Source organism: Glycine max, unplaced genomic scaffold (assembly GCF_000004515.6).
Source record: "Glycine max cultivar Williams 82 unplaced genomic scaffold, Glycine_max_v4.0 scaffold_22, whole genome shotgun sequence".
Lineage (NCBI taxonomy): Eukaryota > Viridiplantae > Streptophyta > Magnoliopsida > Fabales > Fabaceae > Glycine > Glycine max.
Window position 1 is genome coordinate 295,775 of NW_024464702.1, and position 26,604 is coordinate 322,378.

Consider the following 26,604-nt stretch of genomic DNA (forward strand, 5'->3'; position numbering starts at 1 on the left):
ACAAGAATAAAATAGTGAAGACAAAAACTAGTTGTGAAGCTTGTGGCGGTTTGAATTGTGGGTCCAAAGAATCTTCTGGTTTAGCCTTGGAAAAACTGGAATCAACAATAGGCTTTGCATTGTTAGGCTGAGTTAATCCAGCCACTGCCTTCATTCATGTGATTATCAATGTTTACTCCTACTGCACTCACTTCCTAACCTTCTGGTTTGTGATTCTTGACATCAAGAAAAATTAAATGCTTGATTACAATCAGCATCCCTATAATTTAAGTGTGAAATAACTACTATCTTCCATTCATTTCCATAAATTATCATGAAATTCATCTCTCTCTATTCCTTTTAATACATGTTAAAATCAAAAGATAAAGACTAAACCAGCCTATAAGATTTAAAAGCTTAATTCACTAGAAATTACCCTTACCTTTCGTTAAGTTATCATGTATTAGTCATGAGAGTGAACACTAAATAAAAACGATTGCAATATAAATATATACATGAAGAGTTGGGTTATTAAAAAAAAGTACCTCCATTGAGCCATAAGAGAACGAGTTTTTGTTCTGGTTTGTGAGTGGCCTCGAAAAACCAATAGAACAGTGTTGTTCCTTGAGTTTCATTGGCAGTGATATAACCACCATATTGTTGAACTTCACCAAAGGCTGCGCAGGTAATCCATGCACTCTATCAGCTTCTTCCTCTGCCAGTATCTCCTGGCTAAGGTAACTAGCTACTGAAGGCTTTGCCACACCTAACGCTTCTATGGTCAAACAAACAAAAAGCAGAAGATGAAGATTAAGAAAAACTGAACACAAAGCCATAACTGATATATATCTCCGGTGTAGGTGTGTTTGTGTAGGTGTGCGATATATATCCACGCATTGAATTGGCTAACGGCCAAACCAAATACGCCAAATACAGTGATTCAAAAAGCATTCAAATGCCTAAGCTGCGCCGCATTTCAGTAAGTTGCAGATGTGATCATTACAATGCAGCAGCATTAATATAGAGTTGCATGCTAAAAGAATCAAAATGAAAATCTGGTATATATTGGCTTAGAAATATTTCTAGCCTTGTAGGAGAATTTGTAGAAGATAGGAATGAGAAAACCCTAAGGTTTATACTGTAATTAATAACACAAGAGTCTCAAGATAGAGAATGAAGCTTCATTGTAAGAACTGTGGAAAGCACCTGTAGCAGATGATGAGAGTCATGAGCAAAATGACGGCGACAGCAACGAAGTCTATTTCGTTGAAGCCTTTGGGAAGAGACGGCACCGTAAGGCGCCATTTGGTGGAGGAGATTCCGATTGTGGTGCCTAGGTACGTCGTCAAGCCTCTGGCGACGGTGACATTGGAAAGCACAGACCAAAGGTGACGTGGAGGTAGCTGAAGGCGCCGTCGGCAACAGGCATGTCGACGACAAACTCAGTGTAGCAGAAAGCGGAGAGGAGGGTGCAGAAGCCGGTAGTGGCAATTAAAATAAGAGTAAACACCAAATTCAAATTAAATACTAATAGTATCTTAAAATTTCATTAATTTATCTACACTATCCATCCATTTGTAAGTAAAAATCTTTTTTATTTTACCTACAATTTAGCTGTAGGGATAAGTTTTTATAAGGTTTTACCTACACTACATAGTTATAGGTAATTTTTTTTTATATTTTTCCAAGATTTACCTATACTAAAAACTGTAAGTATAAGTCGTTGAATTTAACCTACATTAAACAATGGTAGGTAATAAAGTATTTTTAAAGTTTACCTACACTAATTCATGTTTGTAGGTAAAGGTGTTTGTAGGTATAAGGCATTTTTCTTGTAGTGCCTATGGTGGTTCAAGGAATGTGTGCAACACTTTTTTCACTAAATATTTATTATTTATATTGAAATTCGGGTGAGACACTATAGATAAGTGTTTGTTTGAGTATGTATTACATTGTTTCAAACATGGATCAATAATTTTTAACCAAATTTAGGCCATTATTTGGAACCTATGGTTGTGTTTAGGGTCTTATTGGAAAACTGTATTTATTAAAAAAGACAAATATACTTTAAGCATAACATGCTACCAAGTTGACTCATCTTCCAAAAGTAAAGAACACAGTATAAGAAGATTTTTTATTCTTCTACCAAATTAAAAATTTATTTCTTATGTTATCAAAAATTACATTTCCTTCCTTTTTTTTCCTTCCAAGCGTTTACCTTAAACTCAAAAAATTAAAGTAGGATATTTTTCTTAATTATTATATTTATTATCCTTTAGGCACAAAATATAAAGTGATGTCTCTTTTATTGAATTTGTACCTATTTGGGTAAAATTTGTAGCTTTCACCTTGACATGGCAGAGGTTTGAGCAATTAAAGAATCCTAGGAAAAAGAGTGTGCCACATACTAGTAATTCAATGATTAACACTGAAGATCTTTTAACCATATACATATACTTTACTAATTAATAGTCTCAATTGTGATTTTGTTACTATCTGACTTTTCTAGGTATATTTATTAGCCGATTTACTCCAATAAATAGTCGGAAAATTGAAATCCAAGTTGTCGATCACCTCGGAAAAATTGAAGCAAAAGGCGTCTTTTCTTTTTGTTTTTCTTCTCTTGAATAAATGTGATGAGGACATGACCAAGAGCAAGGGCAAGGATCCACTTGAAGGACTTGGAGGACCTATGACAAGGCTAGAGCAAGGAAAGCCAAGGAAGCTCTTCAACAAGTGCTGTCCATACTGTTTGAATACAAGCCCAAGTTTCAAGGAGAAAAGTCCAAGGTTGTGAGTTGTATCATGGCCCAAATGGAGGAGGACTAAATGACACCACTTTGTCTCAATTTTTAGAGTGTTTAGTTTGTCTAAATAATGGCCCAATCCTTGTAAAGTTGGCTGACCAAAAATATGTTTTGGGTTAATCAATTAAAAGGGCTTTAGTTAGGTTTAGTTCAAGTTGTAATAAGGGCCCAATTGGCAACCTAGGCATCAGCCTTTTGGGAGACCAAATGGTGGCTGACTTGTTGGCTGTTGGGGGTGACTTTTGGTTGCCACAATTTCAGTTACACTCAGCCATTAAGTTTTTTTTAATTCCCTAGGTTAATGGCATTAAGTTATTTTAATTCTAGGTTAGTGGGTCATTACTAAAATCTGCTGTAAAGCTTCTATATAAGCTGAACCATTTTATCAATAAAGACAAGTTGAGTTTTATTCAGAAAATTAGAGTTTATCTCTTTTATCTTAGTGAGAGTGATTCTCCTAAATTCTTAAGTGATTCAAGAACACCCTGGCTGTATCAAAGGACTTTCACAACCTTTGTGTGTTGCCCTCGCTGGAAAGAGTGATTCTTTCCTTCCTATCATCTCCACCCTTGTTCTTTCAAACCACAATTCCAGAAAATCCACCTCTGCCCAAAATTATCTCGTGACCATAACTCCCATTTTACACACTCAAATTAAGTGATTCTTGAGCCTAAATTGAATTTCAAAACGAGACCTTTCACCTCGTTTTGGAATCACCTCATTTGGAGCCCTGTAGCTTCCGTTATTGCCATTTCTATATTTCTGTCCAGCCACCACTTAACCTACGTTTTACCATCCCATTCATCCATTTTATGCCAGAAACCACCTTATTAAGACCCACGAAATTAACCACCTTATTTTCCATCCTTTCCTTAATCAATTTCCGCATTTTCCATCAAGGTTTAATCCTAGACGATCCTAAGTCAGCCCTTGTGCCATGAGGGTTCATATCAAAATGGTTGGAAGACAAGTTGAGAAACAAAAAAAGGCTCAGTAAGCAAAACATAGGATTGAAACAATTTTCTCTTCAAAATCAATCCAATCCAATTGATGTGTGAATCTCATAAATGTTGATTAAAATGAAACTGTGTTTAAGTCTGTCTGGAAGAGCAGCTCTCTGAAAAAAGTCTTGTCTTTTTCATGGAAACTTTTACATGACCGTTTGGCAACTAAAAAAAACCATGATTATGAAGGGCCAAGACATTTATAGTAGCCAAGATGAGGTTACTACTTCACCTTCCTCTAGTGAAAGTGAAGAAGCAAAAGGGGAAGAATCTAGTGAGGAAATTGACTCCCAAGAAGAAAGGAACCTTTTAATGGTCAAAAGGCTTCTAGGAGGCCGATCTTGTGACTTGGTAAATTGGATTGATGCTATTAAACATCACTTGTAATGTTGCTCTATTTTTTTTCTTCATCCCTGTTTTTGTGTGCTTTCGCATTCCTTTATAGTCGCATACAACTATTCAAAAAAATTTCCCCATTTCTATTTATAAGCGAATGAACATAGGAATGATATTGAATCATATTTCTGAGTTCGACCTAAGTTAATCCCGTGCTGCGGAATTTCCAAGTTTTACTTACTTTTGAACGATTCGAAAGTCATTTTCAATTATTTTTTTATCGACATCAATCGAGACTATTTTTGATCGGATGTCAGTTGGGGCAATTTTTTGGCAAACGCCGACTTGGACTTTCTTGGACGACATAGGCTGGTGATATTTTTTTGCTTGACATCGGTTAAAAAGTAGCACCTACTAATGTTGATGAGAAAAAGCTTGGCCTACGTCAGTTGAACAAACCCTCAGCTGCCATCAACAAAAAACAAACTTAGCTGATGTCAACATAAAAATAACAATGACTAACATTGACCGAAAACCTAGCCTATTTGAACAAAAAAATATCCATAAAATGGCTTTGGCAAAAACCCTTGCTTGATGTCGACCAAAAAACCAAGCATATGTCAGCTAAAAAATGGCCTTGGCATCGACCAAAAATAGCCTTGACCATTGTCGACCGAAAAACATCATCAACTGATAAGTTCTATCCTATTTTATTGTGTACTTTTTTACTCTTAATGTTTATTGTGCCCAGTCCAACCATTTGAATGATGTGAGAATAGACTGTGATTGGAAAGTCATGATTTTATTTGGAATTGAAATTGGATGGTTGATGTGTTATGACCTAGGATTTGTTTTAATATATTAATTTTATAAGAGGCTTGCTTTATATGTATCAAGATTTTATGATTTATCTTTCTAAGGATATGTGGTAAGTTGTAAAATTCAGAATATTTTTTCCAAGAAATTGGGGACAAGAAGAAATGATGTCTCCTTAACCATGAACTATGAAATTGGGATAGAACACCTCTTTTATTATATGAGATTGATGTTTTGGGTATTTCATGAGTCATAATGGTTTAAATAATATAAATTTTCTCAAACTCTATTTGAATCATATTTAATGAAAAATATAACTTTTTTATTTTTAGAGATTGTTTAATCTAGTCGATAAAAAATCAAGTTTTAATTTCAAATCAATCAAATGAAATTTTGTTCATTTAAATAGTGGATAAATTGAAAGTTCTAGGCATTGAGACAAGTTGTTGTGGTAACGATACTCTACATAGATTTTTAACTATTTGTATAGGTACACTTGCCTAGTGGTCAACTCCAACTTGTTCAAACTCATTCAAACCCATGAACCAAACCCATAGACCCATGGATGTGACATGTCTTTAAAATTACTATTGTTGTTTATATGTTTACATATTTTTTATATTTAAAAGTTCAAATACTGGTGATAACACATTCACTAACTTGTTCAGACTTCAAAGTCTTTCATGAGTTACTAAGTTCCCATTCTCTCTCTCACTCTCTACACTTTGCATCAGATTAAGGTTTCCAATTCTTTCTATTTCCCTCCACACATTGACTATAGGACATCCCCTCCATAACGTATTTCGATTTCTTCGAATGTCATTGTTGACTTATTGAGATTAAGTACTTAATTGTTAAGCAATATCACCATAACACTTTCATGATGCGCCAGCTAAGTGACTAGCTTCAAGGTGATTTTTCATAATTTGTAGTTTGTGCTTATTTAAAACCTCAGTTTTAAAAAGTTTAAAACAAATTTAGATGTTCAGAACCAATTCACTTAATCAAAATCAACTTGTTTGTGACCAAGATGTTTAGGGTTAGGTTTCATAAAAAAGTAACATGAATCCAACCTACCTTCTAAAGGAGGAAGCTACAGGATTGAGCCAGATATATAGGTACAAATTCAATAAAAGGGACAACATTTTTTTTTGTGTGTGTGCGTATGTGAAGGGTAAAAAAATTTGGCCAAATCTATGTTATCTTTTTTAGTTTTAAGTAAAGGTTTCATAGATAAAAAATTGAAGGTAAAGAAATTTTGAATTCCATCATAACTAATGTTTTATTTGGTATAGATAAAAGATCTTCTTATACTATTTACTATTTAATTTTGGATGATGAGTCGATTTGGTAGTAGGTTTCATAAATTAGAAATTGAAGTAAAGGTTTTAAGAGTGATTTGATTTAGGCTTAGCCCTCCAAATGTCAAAAACAGTCAACCAAAGTCAAAGTAAGGAGTTGTAAGTCGACCAATTTATGACAATTTTGTAAAAAGATACAAGTTTAGTCAAAACCTTATAAATTAGAGTTTTGAACACCAAATTAACTAATTAATTAGTGTAGGCCTAATATAATTAATTTAAATAGACAAAGACCTAATATAATTAATGTTTCTAATTATTAATTAGTTAACTAGAATTTAATTAACCTTAATTGTCTTAATTACAGCTAACTAATAATAGATTACTCCCTCCGTCTCGAAACAAGCTAAACAGGTATTTTATTTTCAAGATCCTTGTGATGAAAGATGGTTAGTGGTTCTACATGGAAAAACAATTAACGTTAATTTAGCCTAAAAAGATTAAATTTGTACTTCTGAGTTCGAGGATAGTGGGAAGCGTTTTGAAACTTTGAAAAAGGGGAACGAGAGGTCAACATTGTGTTAAGCATAGAGGTGGGTCTATGTCTTCGGTGGTGCATACAGGATATTTGGAAGGGAGGCAGATTCATGAAGGTGTACCATGGGTGAGGCACTTCTTGTGTCTATTGCCCATCCAATTATTAATATATTTGATCTTTTTTCTAAAAGCATTGAGGTGAGACACAACAAGGTTCTAGGATTCAAAAAACTCATCTTTAATTGATTTAGGTGAGTTTTAACTATTAGAAATTGTAATTTAGTTTATAAATATAGATTGGTGATTTCACAAATCCCATGAAATTATATTTTAAAATTTCTAATAGACACGTTATCACTTAACTAACGATAGGAATCTAGAATAATTTTTTAATATATCAGGAAACTAGAGGTCATCATTAATTCATTTATTGATTTTTTTTTGTTCACCATTAATATTTTAAGAATATAAGTAAAAAAAGTTGATTAATGTTACATTAAAAAGCTAAAATGACAATTATTTTGATTTTTTTTTCTCTTACATTACAATTATAATAGAATGGGAAGGAGTAGAATATAATGAAAGATAGAAGATTAAAGTCTCTTGCAAGATGAATAATGAAACTTTAATTAATCCAAATGAAACAAATTTGGACCCAAAATCCTAATGGGCCAATGGGGCTCGGCCCAAAACCCCAAGATGTAGGGTTACAATACAAGAAATGTAAACACTCTCCCTTGGTCTTCATTCATGCACGGCCACTTCTAGAGTTTTAGGAGAGATAAGAGAGCTTTTATCTCTTGCGTGGTGTTCTCTCTCTAACTTCATGGTCATCCTAGGTCACGTTCTCACCTTTACAACTCAAATCTTGTCCCTTGGACATCAAATTCAAGGAGGAAGCTCTAGCAGACAAGGGTTTTTCATCAATCCATTTTGTTTTGCATTTTCTTGAACTCTAGAAGACTTCAAATCTCTCAAGGTATTGAGAGGTTCTATTTTCTTTAATGTCTATTTTGGTTTGGGAGGTTATCCTCCATGAGTATGGGCTCTTAGATTTGGTTTGGGGGGATTAGATTGAATTTTAAAATGAAATCCAAAATCTGATTTTATTCAAAACAGATGGGTTTATTAAATTTTAATATGTTCGACTTTTGGTTTATTTGATTTTCAGTTTTTTGCTTGATTTATTCTTAAAGTTATATTATAAAATCAGTTTATGAACATTCCTAAGAAAACCGATAAAGTAAAGACATCAAATGTACAATTAAGTCTATTAACTAGTAAAGTACGTTTTTGTTGACAAATCTACAGTGTTAAACATTCATAGATTAATATGTATAGTACATTCTTTTGCCAATGATTCTTTAATGGACATTCTCTCCTACTTAATTTTTTCAGTTTAATGTAAAAGTTTATTTAGAAGGAAAATTAATTTTGAGTTGCATAAAAAATTCCTTGTTGCTTTTGGTAGGGATAAAAGATCTTCATATATTGTGCTATTTACTTTTGAATGATGAGTAGATATGGTTGCACATTATACATAAATTAGGTTAGTCCTTTTTAATGAATTTAATTACTTATATCGATATCTATATTATATTTATTAGGTTAGAGATATGTAGACACAAAATAACATAACACCATGACATAAACTTTTGCAGTTTCCAATTGAAATAACATAACACCAGAGAGAGTATTAATCTTTGATGTATATATATATATATATATATATATATATATATATATATACATCAAAGATTAATACTCTCTCTGGTCTCATATATACGCAAAAATAATTACTTCCCATAAATTAAGAAAGTTAGTTGAAATCATTTAATTTTGCTAATCTCAAGTAGAAAGTAAGGTTATTCTTAAAATGTCCTCCATTCAAACCTGATACTTTGTACACTATATTCCATCCAATATCTACATATATTGTTAGGGATGAGTCGAGCCTAATGGTTAGTGTTTTATATGCATACCTTGGAAAATTGCACTTTTCTTAATTTGGTTTTTGTTCTTTCTTGCAATATCATCACACTCAATTTATCAGGTATTTCTTTATTTTTGAAGTGGCGTCTACATATATTGTTAGGGATGAGTCACCAGATTCTTTGTACACTAAAAATAAAGGAGTCACCAGATTCTTTGTACACTATATTCCATCCAATATCTACATATATTGTTAGGGATGAGTCGAGCCTAATGGTTAGTGTTTTATATGCATACCATGGAAAATTGCACTTTTCTTAATTTGGTTTTTGTTCTTTCTTGCATTATCATCACACTCAATTTAACAGGTATTTCTTTATTTTTGAAGTGGTGTCTCCAATCATCACACCTTGAAAAAGGTATGTATGTCTTCAACACCCCAATCCCAACCAATAGGGAAGATGAGATCATTGCTAAAGCCCGTTAGAAGACAAGTATGATGGTTATATTTGAATGGGACACATCTTAAAAGATACGTGTGTGACACTTTTTTTTAAACTACGTGATGGGAACAAATAAGAAATTTCTTGTCAATTACTTTTATAATTATCGGATGATTGATAGTAGGCCTTTTATGAAACAAGTGCATAAATTGAATGTATGCTTAATATCTACGAACAAACACAATATGGATGTAGATGAAAGTTAATGATTCTATCTTGAATCATTGACAAAGTTCCTTCCTTATGGAATGACTTTAAAAAGTTTGAAACATCTAAAAGATCAAACCGATTTCTCTTGAACAATCGAGGTAGTAAAATGATACCAAAGGTACATATGTTCAACAAATGGTGTGAGTAATGGAGGAAGGTACATTGAAAAAGTTCTCTAAGAGTAGGAAGTGGGATTTTGTTATTCATGTAGTTTCACGTGCAGCCATAGTAAAAATGCATTTACGACTTCATTAAATATTGGATTGAGTTGGAATTTTGTGAGCCAATTCAGGATACATAATTCTTAAATCTAAATCTTTGGTTTGTTTATTGGTTGCTTGTGGTGAGAGATATTTAGTTTGTACTATCAACAATTTTTTATACTTTCATCTTCTTGATTCTCTATTTGTATGTTTGTTGTTGTTTTAGTTGTTTAACCAATACTCACTTTTATCTAAAACCATGTGATTTTCAGAATCATGGGATTTGGTTGTTTTGTTAAAAAAGGTGAGAGATATTTTGTTCATTAAGTTGTATGATTAATTGATGAACGTGATTTGTGCACTAACTTGAGTATGTTTAATCTAAAACCATTTGGTTCATATATATTTTTAAAATGGTGGGTGATTATGTGAAATTTTCAAAATTATTTAAAGATTGTATCATTTCATGAGATTTTGTGTTCACTTATATGAAGTGAAAGTATGAATAGATGCACAACAAACATGAGATGTGACTCTTCACCAAGAGTCATGACATGTGACTCTTACCAAGGCCTTGAATGCAGAAAATCACCGGATTCTTTGTAACCATGCCCCTTCCATTCTTCCCTTATGCACATAGAGAAATAAGGAAACTATCATCGCTAGTTGTTTTCTTTGGTTTTCCTTAACTTTTGTTGAGTCATCACCTCCAATTTCAACTAACATAATAGATAAATTTTGCTCGTGCATGTGTGCACGCATACCATGTCGAAGCATAGGTTGATGTCGTAAGATATTATAAAAATACATACCTTTCATACACAAACAAACATATTGCTAAATCCTACAAGATCATATTGTAGTTTGATTTTGTGAACATTCATGTCATTTAATTATGCTAGTATCAGAAATAAGTAAAACATATTAACAAATGGTAAAGATTTGGTTTATAAGCTAATAATTTGTTCAACAATGACAAAATTTTGTTATATTTAATTTCTAAGTCAATGTATCTAGTCTATTGATTCTCTTTTCAAGATCCAATACTCCTCCAATAAACTGCCTTGATTCATTTATCTCATTTCCATCTTTATAATCTTCCTCCAAAGCCTCCATCAGTGGTTCAACGGTGTCTTGGGAAGGATTTCCAAATAAAATAGATTTCAAAGGAGAAAATTCAGGTGGAAACACCAGCATCATTGCGTAGACTGCTCTTTCACCGAGTAATATTCTTTGCAAAATCACGATGATGATACAGTATTGACTGCTTCCACCATCCTGCATAACGCGTGGTGACATCTCCCTCAAAAAATCCAAACAGGAAAATAGAAATTCCCGTTAGATATGGGTATGTAGTAATTTTTCCATGCAATGCCTTTGGTTCCAAAGAATGTAGCCACACAATCTAAAACTTCTTGATGCATTCTAAATTGCATTGCCACTCTTTATGTGATAGGTACTTTTGCGTAATACATTTGTGTGACAACTAGCATTGAAACTCTCATGCATATAGCAAAAAAAAAAACTATTTTTATGTTGGCTTAAAATATTGGTCGCAAAGCTGATTATCTACATCAAGGAAAGCAAACTTGCTCACCAAGCCATTGGGAGAGAAATCAATCTCTGCCAACCAAGTTGCATGGAATGTTTCATGCTCCATTTCATTCCCATTATCGATGAATATCAACCCTTGCTAATGTATAAACCCCATCCTTTTTATGCCTTGTAGTTTGTTTTCCTATTGTATGTATCAATTTCTTCTCCACATTTATCATTTCATGGCTTCAAAATGGGGTGAAGACGGGATCATGAACTATTGGAAAATTCTCCAACACCATCACATCCTCCAAGGTGTTTTTTTTTCTTACCTTAGGGTAACAAAAAGGTATTTGTCTCAGGACACCACTTCTCAACAACCCCAAAAAACATGTTTTCATTTTTTACTATGAAGCACTTGGGTTGAAAACATGTGTTTTGGGTTGTTGAGAAGTTGTGTCCTTAGACAAATACCTTTTTGTGCTCCTAGGGTGAGAAAAATGTCACCTTGGAGGATGTGATGGTGTTGGAGGGTTTTGCAACTGTTGGTGATCCTGTCTTGACCCCATTTCAAAGCTAGGAAATGATGAAAATGGAGAAGAAATTGATACATAGAACAGGACAACAGCAATCTCCAAGGAGTAAAAAGAGTAGGGACAACAACAATCTCCAAGGAGTAAAAAGAGTGGGGTTTATATAAACATTAGCATGGATGGATTTTTGTCAATAGTGGGAGTGAAATTGAGCATGAAACATCCCTTGCAACTTGCTTGGCGATGATTGGCTTCTCTCCTAGTGGCTTGGTGAGAAAGTTTGTTTTCTTTATTGTTGTTCATCTTGCTGGTGAGAATCAGCTTTGTGACCAACAGTTTTATCCAACATATAAAATGATTTTGGTATATCGAAGAAAACAATAGTTTATTTGACTGGTAATGAAAAATTGGAATTGTAGTTAACTCTTTGGTCACCCTTTTACTACTTGATCCAAACTTGGGTGTGTGAGAGATTAACAAATTAGCAACCATAGCCTAGGCTGATTACCAATGAAGAATCTATGCTATTGAGGTGGAACAAGCTTAATCAATTGAAAATTGACGGTGTGAGATTTTCCCTGGACTCTACTAGGGGCAATTTTCCTTGGCATCCTTAATCATGTTCAAATTGTTGGTAAGTTTAGGTCTTTTAATCCAAAAAAGGAAACTTGGTTACCATGTGAGAGTAATTTGGATAAATGAAAATAGTTTTGGTTGTTATATGCATGAGTATTTCGATGCTTGTTTGCAACAATGTATTATAAAAAAGTACCTACCACATAGAGAGTGGCTATGCAATTTGGAATGCATCAAGAAGTTTCAGATTGTGTGATTGCATTCTCTGACACCAAAGCTATTGCATTGAAAAATAACTGCATACCCAAAACTACTTTAAAAAATTGCAAACAATATTACTTGGCAAAAAAGCATTCTAAAGCTACTTTGCCATCATGGACCTCATGTATCAAAAGCAAGTACAAATGGTAATGATGCTGATATTGCACCTGAATTTTCTCCTTTGAAAACTGTTCAATTTAGAAATCCTTCTCAAGACACTGTTGACCCAAGAGACGGAGGCTTTGGAGGAAGACTATGGAGATGGAAATGGGAAAAATGAATCAAGGCAATTTATTGAGGGGTTAATGGATTTTGAATAAAGAATCAATAGACTGGAGACAGTGACTAAGAAATTATAAAGATAGCAAAATTTGGTCACTATTGAACAAATTATTCTTATAAAGCCTAAAAATAAAATATGACACGATCTTGTAATTTTTAATGCCTTGGGTACATTAATGCCTTGGTTTCACATTTGTTATTTGTTATTTTGCCTTACTAAAAGAAAAATGACCTATACCTACGGACAAAAACTATCACTATAAATAAAAAAATCCGTAGGTAAATGTATGATAGACTTTGTCCTACGGACGTTTCTTCCGTCAACTTTGAGGAGGCGTATAATGACGACTAATTGTCTGTCACTATAGGTTTTAACTACTATGTATAGTGTGTAAGTAAAAGTATTTAACTTTTACTTACATCTCCTAACTTTAGGTAAATGTCTTTAATATGTACCTATCTTCTTCAACTGTAGGTAAATATGTTTAACATGAACACCTCTAATAAGAAGACAATTCTAGGGTGCCAATTTGAGAGCCTAACTAGAAAGGCTATGACCTGTTTGGTAACTAGGGATGCACCTTGGCATTGGAAACAGAGAAACAGAGAAAATCCTAGCTAATGAACACCATAATAAACTTTACTACCAGTCGCACTCTTCTCATAGTTATCATTAAAAGTATTTACATGGCCTCGCATGTAAGCCTTACCGTCACAAGCACATAAACACATTACTCCATTAATGCATCACACGGTACTCTATTTGAAAATGGATCTTTTACTCTGTGCCTACAAGGACTGCTGACCCTTCCACCTGATAGTTCATCACATCTAATAGACAAAATATATCATAAGATATAAGTCTCAAAGTTCATAAATGGGGAGAGTCACACGGTCAAAATAAGCAAACTAACCATGAATGCAGAAACAAATATTCAAATAAATAATACCACTATTATGTGTAGTGGAGCTTTCCAATTTTTGTACCTAACACTCGATTTTCTTGTTAACCAAGGCCAAAAAGACCACCTAAACAAGACTTGTCAACCACTTGAGAGCCTAACCGAACTTGCTTAGATTATAATTTTGCTCTTAGGAACTTACAATGTTATTACCTCGGTGAAATTTAGTTGCAACTGGCAATCCTAGTTACGTAATGGATATTCAACTCTAACTTCTTAAGCTCTAAGATTACCTTCAAAAGTGATATGAAGATTTAAGTTTAAATTAGTCTAACCCATTCATTTTGGACACTACATTTTCCGTTTAGTGAAATTTAGCTGTATGTGTTGGCTTTTTGTGAACTCCTATTCTATTGTCTTTGACCTCACATTTTCCCTTTGTACTTGATGCAGTCTCAATTGACATTAACCTTATATTACTATTGGGACTGATCACTGATTCTCTGTTCTAAACAGATGAAAAGAATATTCTACAAAGAGAACTGAGAGCAGCACCGATAATTATATTTAAACTCATGTCATCTTGTTACCTTGAAGAATGCACCCCAGATTTGCTCTTCCTTGGCAGGTACTGCAGTAATCTTATTCTTTGGATTCTCATAGCATCTCAATCATCCAACTGCTGTAGAGTAGAAACATCCAGTCCAATTTACAAAATAACAATGTCAATAGTGACGGGATACTTACAATCATGGGAGCAAAAAGAAAAAGAACATAGACAACGTCAATGTAAAAATCCTCATATTATGAATTATCATCATCTTGAAGGGCAGGGAGGAAATGATCCAATCTGGGATCACATGGAACAAATAGTTTCCAAAATGCTGAGGATTGTGATATGCAGGAACAAAAATAAACTCACCTCGAGGGAAAGAAGCAAGTGACTTGCCACAAAAACCTTTAAGCAATATAGTTTACTTTATACTTGTGATATGTTGGAACAAATAGAACATTGAATACAAACCAACAATAGCATGGGAAGATATAATTTACTTTACTTGTTTGGTGAACAATATATAAAATTTGGTCAAGTGAGACAACAATATAAATACTAAGTACCAACTAATACAATATCTATGCCTTTTTATATAGCTTTGCATTAAAAAAAAGTAATAGAAAATAATATGTATATGATGGAAGCTTGCTTGTGGGGCTTCTATGGAGGCTGGATCTTTGAGCTTCAATGAGGTCCTTTAATAGTGATTTTCCATCATGGAGATGCAGCAGAAGACAAAGGAGAAGAGGTGAGAGGAGGCGCCATCCACTAGGGAGTAAGCCATGGAAGAAGGAGCTTCACCACCAAGATGAGCCTTGGATAAGAAGCTTGGAAGGATGCTTCAATGGAGGAAAAGAAAGAGGAAGAGAAAGAGAGAGGGGGGAGCACGAAATTGAAGGAATAAAAGAGGGAGAGAAGTGGAACTTTGAATATGTCTCACAAGACTCTCATTCATCAAAGTTACAACAAGTGTTACACATGCTTCTATTTATAGACTAGGTAGCTTCCTTGAGAAGCTTTCTTGAGAAAACTTCCTTGAGAAGCTTCTTTGAGAAAACTTCCTTGAGAAGCTAGAGCTTAGCTACACACACCCCTGTCATAACTAAGCTCACCTCCTTGAGAAGCTTCCTTAAGAAGATTCCTAAAGATGCTTAAGCTTAGCTACACATACCTCTCTAATAGCTAAGCTCACCTCCTTGAGATGAGAAGCTAGAGCTTAGCTACACACTCCCTATAATAGCTAAGCTCACCCCTATGACAAAAAATATGAAAATACAAAAAAAAAGTCCTTACTACAAAGACTACTCAAAATGCCCGAAATACAAGGCTAAAACCCTATACTACTAGAATGGCCAAAATACAAGGCCTACGAAGGAAATACCTATTCTAATATTTGCAAAGATAAGCGGGCTCATACTTAGCCCATGGGCTCGAAATCTACCGTAAGGCTCATGAGAACCCTAGGGCCTTCCCTTGGATCTCTAGCCCAATCTACTTGGAGTTTTCTACCCAATGCCCTTGCGGGGTAGGATTGCATCATTCCCTCCACCTTGGAAAGGATTTGACCTCAAATCCCGAGGTTCTTCATACTCTGGGCTTCTTCCCTCAACACCTGTAAAAAGAACAAAAATATATGTATTAGTGGTGTTTGGTATGTTGAAGGTAAGGTCTGAAAACCCATTTCCTAGGCATCTTCCATAAAAGAACATGGTTTCTCACCAACTCAATGAGTGGTGCTACAAGTATAGAAAAATATGGGACAAACCTTTTGTAAAAGTTTGTTAAGTCATGGAAGCCCCAAATTTTTCTTATACTTGGTGGAGTGGGCCACTCAGGAATGACCTATATTCTCTTAGGGTTCATGGGAACCCCTTGATCACTATTTGAAAAATTAAGAAAAGTAACGCAATAAAACATACCTTTTTCTGTATTTTCATATTGATTATTCCTACCAAAAAGTATGACAAACCTAAGGTGTCCCATATGAGTACCTAAGTTTGTATTGAAACTAAAAATAAGAACAAACCTACCTAATGGGTCCCTATGTACACAAATCATGAAGATGTTGGGTGCATGAGTGATTTTACAAAAGAGTGTTGCACCACTCAAAACATTCATCATACCACCTATTTTAGGGACTTGGTGCCTATTAATACCTATTTTAGGCACCAACAAAGAACAAGGATTTAAGCTCTTGCGAACCAAACCCTCATCCAACAACTTCTTTACTTGAGGAATAAACTCAAGCCCAAGAGGTGTGGCAATGCTAGCAAGTGCCTTTTTACAAAAGAGAAAATGTGGAGGTTGTCTAAGAGGGAAAGTTTCTTTAATGTTTGTCTTTATTGTAAAATGAGTTTCCTTCTTAGCTAAACTCTTGGAGGAGACACTTACCTCCTTACACTTCTCTTTAACCACTAATGGTTGTCCTTCTTCTTGGGGGTAGATTTCTTCACTAGATTCTTCCCCTTTTGCTTTTTCACTTTCACTAGAGGAAGGTGAAGTAGTAGCCTCATCTTGGCTTCTATAAATGTCTTGGCCCCTCATAATCATGGTTTTTGTGGTGGGGCATTGAGAAGTAATGTGTACTCTTCCAAGACATTTAAAGCACTTTATAGAGCTAGGTTTCTCTTGCATACTAGCCTTAGGGGCTTGCTTTTCTATTGTCTTCCCCTTATCATCTTTGGGCTTAGAAGGTGTCACCCCTAAGATGCCTTGACCTTGGTCTTTCTTTGGATAAGAGTCAGAGCTATAAGATTTTGAAGTAGACTTGTTTTTAAGTTGTTGCTCTACCCTTATTTCCCAATCTAAGTTAGCCTCTACATTGTCCTTCCCATGGAAGTATGAGAGGTTAATGTTAGCCTCTTGAGGCTTTCTTTCCTTTTCTCTTCTATGGGAGTGAGGTCTAAGATGTGAGCTATGCCTTCCTTCGTAATAGTCACAAAGTTCTTCACTTAGGCTCTTGCAAGAGTTATGACTACTATAGGAGGCATGTTTTTCTCTTTTCATTTCTTTTATTATTTTTCTTCTTTCTTCTTCTCTTATTTTCTTTCTTTCATCTTGACTTATTTCTTCCACTCTTTTTTTTTCCTTTTTCTTTTCTCTCTTGTTTTTCTTTCCATAGCTTAAGGGAACTCAACTCATCTAAGATTCTAGATAAAGGGTCTTTATGACTAGTACCCTCGTCATTAACACTAGATGAATGATGACTCATGTTGGTTCCTAAGTTGTGGTTCTTTCTTGTTGGAGGTTTGAAAACAAAAAGGTAAAAGAAACTATGGTTGAAACTAGCCAAAATAAACACTAAAAGAGGTGTGAAAGATAAGGTAAAAAAAAACTAATTGGTAAAAGGAAAGCTATCTAGGTGGTTTGACAATGGAAGGTAAAGGATATGAGCTATGAAAGTAAGCAAGAAATGTAAACTAGGCGAATCCTAAGAGTGTTTGGATGACCACATTCAAGGTTCCCAACAAAACACTCACTATCCTAAGGAAAAATTGCCTAAAATTATTACACACAAATGGAAGTTTGGTAACCTATTGGAGGCTCCCAACACACTTCCAATGAAAGGCCTTTTTGTTACAAAACTTGAAAGCAATGAAAGTAAGTAAATTGCAAATTACAAAATTACAAAACGGTCCTCAATTTTGGTGGTTGTTCTCTCTTTGGTGATTCACTCAATTTGGAGTGCTTCTTAGTCCAATAGCTCTTAAGGTGGTTGGTGTTGGACCTTGTGGCCTCAATAATCTTAAGAGGGATAGGCTTAGAATACAGAAGAAACAACAACAATCAATTTAACAATGTTCTTTAAACATGCAAGACACAATTGATTGCAACAAAATAAATAAGATAAGGGAAGAGAGAATGCAAACACAGTTTTATACTGGTTCGGCCACAACCCGTGCCTACGTCCAGTACTCAAGCAACCCACTTGAGATTTTCACTATCTTTGTAAAATCCTTTACAAAGTCTGAACCACACAGGGACAACCCATCCCTTGTGTTCAGATGCTTTACAACAAGAGACTCACAGTCTCTTAACCAATCTCATTGAATAAGAAGAATGAAAGAAGAATTCTCTCTTCAAGAGAAGAATATTACAATGAAGATCATGTAAGAATCCTTATAGATTTTGCAAGTGTTTGATCAAGGATTTCTTGAGAGAGCATTTGACAATGAAGTTCTTTTGGAATCTCTCTCATTGTCTTTTGAGAGGATAAGACATTTTTGGACCAAAAATACTCTCTGTCTAAAATTCGTGCCCAAGTCACCTATTTATAGGCCTTTGATGACCATTCACAAATCTAATGAAAAGATGTGACTGTTGGCAGATTTTCTGAAAACTTTCCACTGGTAATCGATTACAATGTTTGTGTAATCGATTACACAGTTATAATTTGAAGGGTTATGACTTTTGAATTTGAATTTCCAAAGTTTCGTTGCTGGTAATCGATTACAGACATATGGTAATCGATTACATGTTGAAAATTCAAATTCAAAACCTTTTTCAACAGCTATTTCTCAACCCTGTCTTCTGGTAATCGATTACACTTCCTGGTAATCGATTACCAGAGCCTTGCATGTCTTGAAAGCACTTTGTTTTAAGGCAAGGCTTGGTCTTTAGTGAATCTTGAAACAAGGCTTTGTTTGTTGAAGCAATCTTGAATTATTCTTGAAGCAAATGCTTATCATTTGAAGCAGCCTTGTTAGATTCTTCTTTGACATCATCAAAATCATGTATACATGCATTCACAGTTGGCACCTTTCTTCTTGACTCAAATTCTTCAAGGATGGCACCAATCCTCCTTCCAATTCCCTATATGGCAACCCACAAACAAGGAAACAAAGAGACAAGCAATAACCAAAGAAAAAAAAAATGAAATGAAAGCTAAACCAATGGATTTTTAACAAGACAATTTTTCAAGGATTATTCAACAATTAAAGCAATGAAAAGGACATAGAAGCAAGCTAGGACTCAAAGAGAAACTTAGAATGGCTCTAGAGTAGAGTAAAAAAAACTAAAAAAAAAAACTCAAAAAACCTTTAGCTTTGGCACTTGTCTTCACACTAATTTTCAATTGAAATTTTGGAACTAAGATTGGTATAACATAGGCACCAATTATAGAATAAATTTTGAGCCAAAACAACAAGCACACTTCTCTTTCATTTTTTTTTCCTGGATACTGATTTTCCTGCCAACTTATGTGATTTTTCGTATTTTTTTCCTTTTATCCAAATCACTTGGTTCTTTTTTTATAACTTTTTTCCATATGTTTAGCAAATTCAGTAAAAATTTCAGCTCAAAATTCGAAGTAACCAATTCTCAGTAATTTTTACAAGTTTGTATGTCCAAGCTGCCAGCACCAGTGATTTTTTTAAGCATGGTATATTGATTGCCTTGGGCTTGCTTTCAGCCTTCCTATGTATGTTGAACTCACTAGGATTTTTTAACACAGTTTTAGGAGTTCAATATTCACTTAGGATCAACATTTCAGCCAGCAATTCAATCACCAAAACTCAAATTCACAATAGACACAATCATAAGGAAACCTAAAAGTTCAAGAAAAGGTTCACAATCAAAGACTCTCTAAGAATTTTGCATGAACATGTTAAGGACTAATTAACATGAAAGATTTTACTCAAATCAAATAATAGGCTAAAGAATTTCATACACTCATGAACAAATCAGTTAGACAAAGAAACAAGAAAATAAAATTCAGCACAACATAAGAAATCTTATGTGACAAGTTTCATGACTAGACATGACTTCTATGACAAAACTACAATAGGTGAACAAGTCACTCTAGATTTTTGAGGTTTTCTTCTACTTTAATATTTTTGTAAGAATTTTATGGTTTAGGTTTCAGCCACAAAAAATAACAAGACAAAACTCAAAGGAACCCAAACTCAACACAATTCATGGTTCAAGAACAAGAACAAGAAATTTGAAGCATAGAAAATCAAATCTAGCTTCTATAGCAAGTTTAATCGGTGGAAACTCTAAAGAATCATGTTTAAAACATTTATCACAAGACATGTGAGGAGATACATGGAGAAAAAAATGAAGAAACAACAATGGAAGAGAAGGTAAAGCAAAAAAATTAATGGAGGTTTAAAGAGCACCTACTTGAAGCTCTTGTGCTCTGATACCACTTGATGGAAGCTTGCTTGTGGGGCTTCTATGGAGGCTGGATCTGTGAGCTTCAATGAGGTCCTTTAATGGTGATTTTCCACCATGGAGATGCAGCAGAAGACAAAGGAGAAGAGGTGAGAGGAGGCGTCATCCACTAGGGAGTAAGCCATGGAAGAAGGAGTTTCACCACCAAGATGAGCCTTGGATAAGAAGCTTGGAAGGATGCTTCAATGGAGGAAAAGAAAGAGGAAGAGAAAGAGAGAGGGGGGGAGTACGAAATTGAAGGAATAAAAGAGGGAGAGAAGTGGAACTTTGAAGTATGTCTCACAAGACTCTCATTCATCAAAGTTACAACAAGTGTTACACATGCTTCTATTTATAGACTAGGTAGCTTCCTTGAGAACTTTCTTGAGAAAACTTCCTTGAGAAGCTTCTTTGAGAAAACTTCCTTGAGAAGCTAGAGCTTAGCTACACACACCCCTGTCATAACTAAGCTCACCTCCTTGAGAAGCTTCCTTAAGAAGATTCCTAAAGATGCTTGAGCTTAGCTACACATACCTCTCTAATAGCTAAGCTCACCTCCTTGAGATGAGAAGCCAGAGCTTAGCTACACACCCCCTATAATAGCTAAGCTCACCCCTATGACAAAAAACATGAAAATACAAAAAAAAGTCCTTACTACAAAGACTACTCAAAATGCCCCGAAATACATGGCTAAAACCCTATACTACTAGAATGGCCAAAATACAAGGCCTACGAAGGAAATACCTATTCTAATATTTGCAAAGATAAGCGGGCTCATACTTAGCCCATGGGCTCGAAATCTACCCTAAGGCTCATGAGAACCCTAGGGCCTTCCCTTGGATCTCTAGCCCAATCTACTTGGAGTTTTGTACCCAATGCCCTTGCGGGGTAGGATTGCATCAGTATATATACTGGGAGTATATTTTATTATTATTATTAAATCATAAATTATGATACATATTAATTTTTTAATTTTAATAATAGATATTTTTAATAGGAAATAATAAATATTTTAGAAGCAATATAAAAAGGAATTTTTAATTAATTGACAACTTAAAAAGAAGTGTAGGTTAAATTTATATATCCATTGCTTTTATCCTCCTCCATGATGTAAATCAAGTTCAATGAAACAATGCAACTATTGGTAATACTATTAATTAACAAATGATATTAAAATAAAAAATAAATATTTTTATTAAAGAGTTACTTTGGGGTAGATTTAGAGGGTAGTGTAGGCTTTCCAACTTTATAATATCATACATGTACATCTATTAAAGTTGGAATGCATGGGCCAGCCCAACCGTTTCAATGTTGGAATGCAAAGATGATGAAGCTTCACTTTAAAATTTTATTCGGGACCAACATGTTATATTTTGATGCATAAATTCACCCTTATAAAAGTATTCACTCTTGAACAAGAGAATATTAGGAACTACTCACTCTCTTTCATGATAAGCTATATAACTTCTCCTGTATCAAGTATGTCACACTAATTTATTTTTAAGTTTTTTATTTCTCCCTATTGTTTAAATTTAGTCTATCTCAATTTAAATTTGAATTTTGAATTTTAAAATTTGATACATTATATCAATTTGATAGACATACGGATCACATGTATTTATTTAAATAATTTGTTCACAATGTGGTCATAGCTAAAAAATTGCAGAGCTAAAAACTTCTAACTAAATGCTTAGGTGTAACATAAATTGGAAAATCAAAATATTGATACTTACTGGGTATAGTTCAAAATCAGTAGCTGACCCAATGTTTAATATGTTCAGAGCCTCAGCTTTTGCCAGGTCGTACTATTTAACACTTGTTAAGAACTCATTGATGCTCTCTCTTGTTTGAACAGAGGTAGCAGTGTCAACCAAATAATCATAAACCTGCTAGATATACAGAACATTCATCTACCAATAAAACTTACAAGTATTCCCATTTATTAGAAAAATCAAATCTAACCTTGTATTCAGACTGCGCTACTTTGGCAATAACTCTTGTTGGATCCTTTGAAGCTCCTTTAGCTCGTAAGAAATCAAGGACCTCAAAATTTGTCAGTTCACCAGCATTGCCCTCTAAGCTGTGACAAAGCTATTAAACATCAATGATATCCCAATATAAAAGAGAAAGGTTCAATTGAAATTGGTGTATTAATTTTGAAAACAAACAAAAATGGTAGAAACATACATTTTCATCTGTAAGACACCAGAGTGAGAGAAAAGGCCATTACAAAACAAGAGAGTGTCTCCTTTGCTTCTGCAATAAAGCAAGCCCAGTACACAAACAGACAATTACAGAATGAAATTCCCAGTTTTCACAAAATATAACAAATCACACTGCTAATACAGCTTAAACACACATAATTGGGTTGGGGTGGACATCAAAAGCAAAAAAAGTTGAGTTGGGTGTGTTTTCCCCTACAAAGAAAAATAGCAATGTTAAAAAATTAGATCAATACATTTAATTTGAGCAACCAAACATGAATAAAATAGTGAAGACAAAAACAAGTTGTGAAGCTTCTGGCGGTTTGAATTGAGAGTCCAAAGAATCTTCTGGTTTAGCCTTGGAAAAACTGGAATCAGCAATAGGCTTTGCATTGTTAGGCTGAGTTAATCCAGCCACTGCCTTCATTCATGTGATTATGAATGTTTACTCCTGCTGCACTCACTTCCTGACCTTCTGGTTTGTGATTCTTGACATCAAGAAAAATTAAATGCTTGACTTTAATCAGCATCCCTATCTTCCATTTATTTCCATAAATTATCAAGAAATTCATCTCTCTCTATTCCTTTTAATACATGTTAAAATCAAAAGATAAAGACTAAACTAGCCCATAAGATTTAAAAGCTAAATTCACTAGAAATTACCCTTACCTTTCGTTAAGTTATCATGTATTAGTCATGAGAGTGAACACTAAAGAAAAACGATTGCAATATAAATCTATACATGAAGAGCTGGGTTATTAAAAAAAAGTACCTCCATTGAGCCATAAGAGAACGGGTTTTTGTTCTGGTTTGTGAGTGGCCTCGAAAAACCAATAGAGCAGTGCTCTTCCTTGAGTTTCATAGACAGTGATATAACCACCATATTGTGGAACTTGACCGGAGGCTGCGCAGGTAATCTATGCACTCTATCAGCTTTTTGCTCTGCTAGTATCTCCTGGCTAAGGTAACTAGCTACTGAAGGCTTTGCCACACCTAATGCTTCTATGGTCAAACAAACAAAAAGCAGAAGATGAAGATTGAGAAAAACTGAACACAAAGCCATAACTGATATATATCTCCGGTGTAGGTGTTTTTGTGTAGGTGTGCGATATATATCCATGCATTGAATTTGCTAACGGCCAAACCAAATATGTGACACCCTCTACCCCTCACATATATATTAATAAAGGAATAAAAATTCAAATATTAATTAAAAGTATTTTTAAAACATTTTTAAATACAAGCTTTTCAAATGGGTAAAAGGCTCACATTCACTTTCTTCTACATCATATTCAAACTTGTCCAAATAAATAATAAAGTCATCTCGACTCAAAGAAAGTCATATAAGTCTCATACAATTAATATAGAACCTATATCCTAATGTCACATCCTATCAGAGCGTGGTGTTCCCGTGTCCTCTAGCATGAGGTTCTTCATAGTCATCCACCTATTCATCTGCTCCCCGAACACAAAGTTCAAGATCATCACAGGATCCAAACACAAACAGCAAACCGGGAGTGAGTTATCACATTGCTAACTACTAGAGAGAAACAACACAACATATAGTAGCCAAATACAATTTACTTAGCATATCTCACATTATTTCATCACTTTGTCATTCATCAATCACATCTTTCAATCATCAATTATTATACACAGGAATCACACACTCCGATCAAGACATAATAACACATCAATTTCATAATAAACAATTAGCAAGCGTATGCGACAGTTATGCTAAGACTCAAGCCTATATGCAATGTGGTACCATGTCAGTGAAAAACCACCCTGGGACGCTTAGGAGTACATAACAAGACACACCACACAAGGGGTTTGTCAGGTCACTCTCACTAAGTAAGATCATAGGGAGACCAGTCAGGGTCACGATGTTTTGCGAGAATGCTCCAACCATATGAGATCAGCATAGGCTTAAAGGAGCACTCAAACCCGATGACCCCCAAGGCCTACACTCCGAAGAGTCCGTCAGGGCTTCTCCCTCTTGATTCAGGTGCAACCCCTAAAATAATTTTTTTTTTGCATGCAGACACTGCTCATGAATTATACAATACCCACGACCTTACACTCGTGTTTTAAACACGTTCAACACAATTGCGCTACGATTTAACATTGGTTCCTAAATAGGAAACCTACATTTTCTCTTTAACACTGCGCATCAACGCTTTTCTCAAGATAACACTGGTCGGGTTATTGTACAATTCATAGCTTACAACACAAGTAATTTCACATCAAGTGTTAAATACACACTTATCCACAACTAAAACTCATTCACAATTTCACATCTCATAGTGTCACAATCCACCATCACATGTTTACACGTATCTCACAAATTAACACATGTTCAACTTTACACTTATACTCAATCTCAATAACAATATTATAATCTCAAAGCAACATGTTATTCCACAATTCATCACATACTCACAATTTGAATCATCATTTCATATCCTCAATATAACAATTTATACAAAAGACTATCACAACATGAGGACTAAAACCCCTCAAATAATATTACACAATTATATCAAAATCATAGGTCGAAATATACAAATATCAAGAGCATAATTTATCAAGCAATTTTCATTAGGACATCAATATTTTATTTATAATCATAAAGGAAAAATTGAAATTTAATAAACATCCCAAAATAAAACCCAAATTTAGTTCTCTAAGGATCCCTACACATGTTCATTCTAACCCCCAATTGCGATAAACTCATCCCTTACCTCTGAGCGGACTCACGTGTCTTCAGCAGCGATAGTAACATCTCTAACGGTTCCCTGAGATTCCTTCAGTTATTCTTCCGACTGCTCCGATAGAGTTCCCAAACGTCAGAGAGACGGAGAAGGGATTGAAAACCTCCACTTGTACTGTCTTCATGCGATTCATTTTTCTCCCTCCAAGAATATTATCTCCAAAATCCCAACGGTGGAAGTGTGCACAATTGAATTTTGAACAGCATATCCAAATTTCATGAAAATCCAACGGTTAACGAAACCGAGATCGTAGTTTTACCGAGACAGTTTTGGGTTTCTGCGGGAAATTAAAATGCTACAATGCGAAGGGTTTTCCTCTACGCTCAGATATGATTTTGAAATTCCCAACGGTGAGAGTGTTCGGCATTTGGTTGCGAACGTGGTACTCAAATTTCACGACGATCCAACGGTGAACGAGTCCGAGATCGTCATTTTTCTGAGACAGATTTGGTGGGCTGCGGAAAAAAGAAAGGGTTTTGAGAGGAGAAGAGGAAAAACGGAAATGAGGTAAAAAAGAAGCACCTGACTTAACATAACTATTTATACCTAGGGACTCAGCCTATTATTTGCTCTATATTTATTTATTTATTTATTTTATAAAAACAAACTCTATTTTATTTTCTATCAAACAAATAAATGAAATACCCTTTTTATTTTCTCTCAAATCATTATTTTAATTAATAATTATATCTCCTTATTTATTTATTTATAAAATCTCATCATTTTTCTAAAACTTTATTTATTTATAAATAACAATCCTTTTTAATCTAGATTACAAAAATTGGGATGTTACAAAATACGCCAAATACAGTGATTCAAAAAGCATTCAAATGCCTAAGCTGCGCCGCATTTCAGTAAGTTGCAGATGTGATCATTACAATGCAGCAGCATTAATATAGAGTTGCATGCTAAAAGAATCAAAATCAAAATCTGGTATATATTTGCTCAGAAAAATTTCTAGCCTTGTAGGAGAATTTGTAGAAGATAGGAATGAGAAATCCCTAAGGTTTATACTGTAATTAATAACACAAGAGTCTCAAGATAGAGAATGAAGCTTCATTGTAAGAACTATGGAAAGCACCTGTAGCAGATGACGAGAGTGATGAGCGAAATGACGGCGACAATGACGAAGTCTATTTCGTTGAAGCCTTTGGGAAGACACGGCACCGTGAGGCGCCATTTGGTGGAGGAGATTCCGA

The 26,604-nt window shown here is 34.5% G+C and overlaps 1 pseudogene; it reads right to left on the reverse strand.

Annotated features, from left to right (window-relative positions):
* Positions 1 to 10,627: 10,627 nt before the first annotated feature.
* LOC121174484 (uncharacterized) lies at positions 10,628 to 22,622 on the reverse strand (annotated as a pseudogene).
* Positions 22,623 to 26,604: the final 3,982 nt, after the last annotated feature.